This window comes from Saccostrea cucullata, unplaced genomic scaffold (genome assembly GCF_032062105.1).
Source record: "Saccostrea cucullata isolate Sc308-1 unplaced genomic scaffold, CSIRO_AGI_Scuc_v1 ctg1558, whole genome shotgun sequence".
Lineage (NCBI taxonomy): Eukaryota > Metazoa > Mollusca > Bivalvia > Ostreida > Ostreidae > Saccostrea > Saccostrea cuccullata.
The window spans coordinates 431,695-437,694 of NW_026933071.1; positions in this window are offsets into that span (position 1 = coordinate 431,695).

Here is a 6,000-nt window from a genome sequence, read left to right on the forward strand (position 1 = left end):
AAACAAAAATAAAATCAACATCAGAATTAGAATGTATTTGTATGAAGTATTGTATTTAATGCAATATAAGGTGATAGTGATAGTATTGAACTACATGTAGTTTAAGGCCACTACAATGTTTGAGGCGAAAGACAGAATGGGGATTTATTTTTCAAAAGCTCCTGTCAAGGTTATTCGCAATTGATTTAGTTGTTTTAAATAGATACTTGTACAGAATTCATTATTTCATGATGAAAACGGAGAGAAATATTAGGCCATCTTTAAAATAATGTGTGTTTGCCCTCTCCCGATTCAAGGTAAAATTATTGGGTCAGTAGGTAGGTGGAAATCTTTTTTATCCTGAAAATTTCAACATATGTGTTGACGGGATAAGACGAATAAAAAGGGAAAAAAGAACGTGAAAAAAATATTGTCATTGGCTGAAGAGGACGTCACATTATAGATGCGTAAATAATCAAGATTAAGAAACTTTTTGTGATCAAGCAGCCACGGGCTGGAGAGAGATTTTAGCGGATTCCGGACCATGGCTTAAGACGATGGTCGGTATATTATAGGGCAACTGAACATTTTTCTAAAGATGGCTTTATTTCCGATGAAGTTATTTTAGGTAATAATAAAACTATTAATTTTACTAGTACTCTAAATGACTTCTAATGAAGAACTTAAGATTACTGAATTTGTTTGGTTTTATTTATTTGAGCTGTAGCAACAAATACCGCAAAATGGCGCAGTTATATTTGTCAGAATTCATATAGGAAATATATAACCGCGGTTACAATTTCTTACTATTTAAACTCGTTATTTGAATCATGTAACAAAAGTAAACTGATCTATACAAGTGCCGTGAAAGCAGCTTTCTCATGTTATAAATAGTATAATTCCCCAATTATTGTGTATTTTTACATTCAGTTCAGACGATACAGAACCGTACCATTAGGTATCTCGTACCCGAAAATGTCGAGTCGGACCCAAAGGTAAAAAATATATATTGATGTCTGCTTGCAAGTCAATCCTTGCTTTTTATCAAGAGGGGTGGTACATTCACCGTATTATCCCAAGATCGACTAATTGGGCAAAAAGTCGCCGTTTTATATCCCCGGATGAAATGACATACTACAGAAGCGTTGTGACGATATTATCAGCTGATATTTATGTTGTCGGCAATTCAGGTGATAAATGGAAATATGATGGCGATATCCGAAGTAGGAGGTTCGGGTGGCTGTCCGACTAGAATTTCCTCTAAACAGTTAACTGATGAAGTGTCATAATATATGCGAGATCCCTTTAAATCATAAATACTTTATTATTTCAAGTACTTATTTTGGGGGCGTTGTCGACTTTTTTAATTCGCTTAATACTTCATAAAATGAATCTGCTAGTTGATTATTTCGCAACATTTAACAATAAAATTAGCTAATCGCGAATTAAGCTATATATTTCCCCTAACTAGTTTTAAGTATATTATCTTAATGTATCAAATTTTTATTAAAACAAATGGATGGAAAACTAAGAATTTACATTTAAGTAATGCAGTGTAGCCTTGATATCTCGAATCTTCATATTTCGATGGAACTTCGTATTCTAGTCTTTATAAACTTCACTCTCAAGCCCCGGATATTTCGAATTTGAAAGGTATAGTCCTCTTAATATTTCTTTTTCAAAATCACTAAAAAAGATTGTTCCTTGTATTATATAAAAATTAAAAACGCCATTAAAGTTATGTCATGTATATATTGATTGATTGAGTGTATATTGTTTTTCTTCCTTCTCGAGAATTTTTCACTCATAAGGAGACGCCACCACTTGCAAGTGGAGAGTTGCAAATTTTGTCCCATACTCGGCACTCATTGCCAGCATTATATAAATTAATATACGGTCCTCATCCGAAAGCTATATAATATATATATATACTTATTTGTAACCACCGCGCATCGCGTACATGTGTATTATCATGTATAAAATTCCTCTTCTTTTTTTTAGTAGAAACATTCTTACATTGTATGTCTCTCGAATTAAGAAATTTTGCAATAAAAGTGACTCAACATTGAATAAAGAAATTTGACAATATAATTCAAATCCAGAATATTTATTCACACATTCTGAAAAAAGAATGACTGCATCAGAAGAAAGTTACAACTTTGTTGCTTTTTATGAATATAAAAAAATCTCATGCTTCTAGCGCCTCTGCGTAACAACTTTCATTATCGTAAAAGAGCACTACAACCAAAACGATTAACAGGCCACAAATTTGACAGCCCAGCCAGCATTCTAACAACCAAATGTGTCAGCCTCGCTGCAGTTTCCTCGGCAAATCCTGACCATGATATTTTATCAATATATGAATTCCGACAGGCCAGTCTACGAAAAATTGATTCTTTATTTCCGCGGGAAGAATTAATGTGTGAAATACACTCCAAAAGTAACTATAAAGGAGGAATTACATAACCGTGTTTGCCGCAGAATATTTATCATGTGAGACTGCTTTTAGGGTTTGGTCGTCTCTTGTGGCAACGGGAGACGCCAATAAACCTCAGTAGAGTAATAGACGAGAATAACCGAACAAATTCGGAAGCATTTAGCGTCATTCCAAGAATAACATTCAACACTAACTTTTGAATTACGGTAGAATGCTAATCTCTTTTATATATAATTAACTGATATATATTATACATAATAAATGAAATATTACATAAAAGAAAAGTTTGAAGAATATAGTGATAAAATTAACAGCTATTCAACTTTAAAAAAATAATATGTGGTTTGACCGCCATATATTTAAAGAAATACTGCGTTTTACAAAGCATTTGTCAAAGTGCCATCATCTAACTGAGATTGTCAGTAAAAGCTTCACCATTCCTTGTCTTATGTAAATTTAGTGGCGTGATCAAAACCACAGTTCTCATTCTAACGACCACGAATGGGCTTTACAGATTCAACAAAACTGATATTTCTGTCAAACAAACGTGTAACACTGTCTTTGAAATCGTCAGACGGTGCACTACAGTTGTTACTAATTCCAGAAAAAGGGCAACAGATTGCATGGTACGAGAAGAATCTAAATGACCACTTTATGAATGAAAACTAGTGGGTTAAACCCCAGTCATCAATAAGTTGTAAACCACCCATATGTAGGCAGGACTGGTAAACACTCAAACCGCTCTTGAGATTAATTTTAGCACCAAAAGTGGCATTTCCTGTCGAGAGACTTTATAGAAACCTGAGTGTTTGTCAATGGAATATTAAGGCGCTCTATTAAGTACTATTGATCATTTATGGACATGTTTAAGGGTGTTCTGTAATAGAAATAAAATCTATCAGTAGTTTGAGAAAATAAGCAATTTTCATGACAGTAAAATGAAAGTAAAAGTACAATACATTTACCGTTCTCTTTTCTTTTTGTAAACCTCTGTTTTATTCTGATTCTAAAAATAGTAACAACCCAATAAAGATTTCTATTCCATAAAGGTAACCTAATCTCTTTCGACACATTTTCATTCAGATATTTTGCTAAATACTTTTCAATAATTTCCGTTTGCTATTTATGAACTATGGGAAATCAATATGGCGGCAATGAGGGAAAATTTTCTCAATTAGCATTAGTAAGATCAAATTTAATCATGCAATTTATTAACATCTCCTTTGTGTAAAGTCACGCAAGATTAAGATTTTTTCATTCATGGTAAACATAAATTGACTCCGTCATTTGAAATGTAACATTTTTCAATAAATAATTGTACAGTAGCACGTTTTCGACATTTTTACGATGTCGAAAGTGGGAATAGTTATGTAATTAATCACGAAAATACACGGATTTGCCGGATGTGATAATCCGCCAGCTGTTCATTCAAAGTAAATTCGGAACACCTCGAACATTTAGAATATGCAACATAACCTATAGTTTTATGATTGATCAGTATCGCTTGTATCTTAATGAACTATTTCCTTTGTGAATTAGCAAAAAAGTTGAAATACTTCTATATCAAGTGGTTTATAATGGTACGCGCTTTCAGAATCTCGTTGCGCTTTTTAAAAACACAGGAGCGTTGTATCATATACTTTAGATTAAAATGCCTCTTGAAGTTTTTTCACAGAGGACTTGGTTTACTTTTTTCAGATCTTTTTTCATGACATTACAAAAAAATCTTTTTTATCGAGACAATTGCAATAAAAATTGAAAAGAAGTCAGTTTTGAATCTTTTTTATTTGTTTGTTTCAGTAGATCACAACTCAATTTACCTAATGTTACTGAAATTATTTTTTGCTTAATTAAACTAAAATTACATTAACTAAAACTTGTTTATTAGTTTTTTTTGCTTGCAAAATGTTCAAAACGAAAATAAACAAAATACAGCTCATATAATGCTAGCAGATTGTTCTTTTTCTACAAGCAACCACAAGGTTTAACAGCTAGAATGGTGGTAGCAGAAGTCATCAATTACGATACAAAAACTCTCCAGATTTTAATTTGAATGAAATAAAAAAAAAAGTGCCAGAAGTGGGTAAAAATTTTCATTTTCTTTAAAATGTTGGTCTGTTGCTATCAATAAATGTATGATGTTTGTATGAAGGTCTTACAGTAGTATTTAGATAGAGATATAACTTACATAGCTTAAGGTTGTGGGGTCTTTCTCCTATTCCGTGTTAGACATAACTACGTCCAAAAGAAGAAGTACATGGGTATATCAGTATAATGAGAAACAGTATTAGTCATGAGCTGTCTCTTACTAATATATATCTAAATATAATAGTACAAAACAGTACTATCAAACAAAAGCATTAGTCATAGTTTGACCTGTAGGTAACAACTGACTTATTTTGTTGTTTATGTGGCGGCTTTATGGTACTCCTTGTCTTCTTCAATTAAACCGGAAGTGAGGATGACGGGGTATGATGGGAAAATCTGCTGCTTTTGCCTTCTTCTGACCGGAGAGTTGACGGGACGACATGAGATGCAGTAGATTTCTTATGTTTACATCTTGTCTGAGAGTATGAATCACCCAGTCTCTTGTATTTTTGCTCCATTGATCGTACGATGTCGGTGACCTTCAGACGAGGTCACGTTTGTATACGCAAAGCTTTATTTCAGCCCTCTAACATGGCGTCATCGCTATTTATAAAATTAAGACAAATTACTTCCTTTTGTATGATCATATACATTTTATTAACATGTTTCTACCGGTATATCTGTTATTATTGAATGTTTTAGATCATCATATATACAGTTTGCTAACATGATTTTTAAAATGCTTTATTATTCTTTGGATGTGTTATTATATAAAATTGCATGTTTTTGATGATTTTTATACATTCTGCTAATATGATTTAATGCATTATACTTTGGATGTGTTATTATAATGAAATGTTATATAAAGGAAAATGTTGACTGTTGCTACGCTGGAGGGCGTGGCTTCATTATTCAGCGGGTAGTAGTGTTTTTTAGCAAATGTTTCTCGACCAATCAGATTCAACTAATTTACATGAAAGTATAATATAATGAAATGTTACATGTATATATATACAATGATATAAGGAAAAGCCATGCAAGTACCTAATGGATAAAAACAATTCAACAAATTGACAAAATTCGAACATTTTTATCAGCGGTTATCGGTTTTTAAAGAAAAGACCCTTGACCTGTTGACAACCAATTGTTTCTAATCTTTGTGTTGATACTTTCTAAATGTTTTGATGATACTGTCAATGAATTCAAAGAATCCCTAGTGAGACTGAGAAGTTTACAATTTTAGATGTCAGTGTTTTTGTTACTGGTTCCATTATATCTACAGTTTATGAAAATTAATCATATGGTTAATATACAAACTATGGCATATATAAACGCTTTATCGTAAACCTTCGCATGCGCTGCGATGTCTAAATGAGTGTTATTAGCCCAAAATTTCAAAGATATTCTGCAAAAGATTCTTTCGAATTCTTTAAAATTCTTTGGACTTTATATTGAAGAATTTTAGAAAGTTAAAATATCAAATTTAAACAAAAATC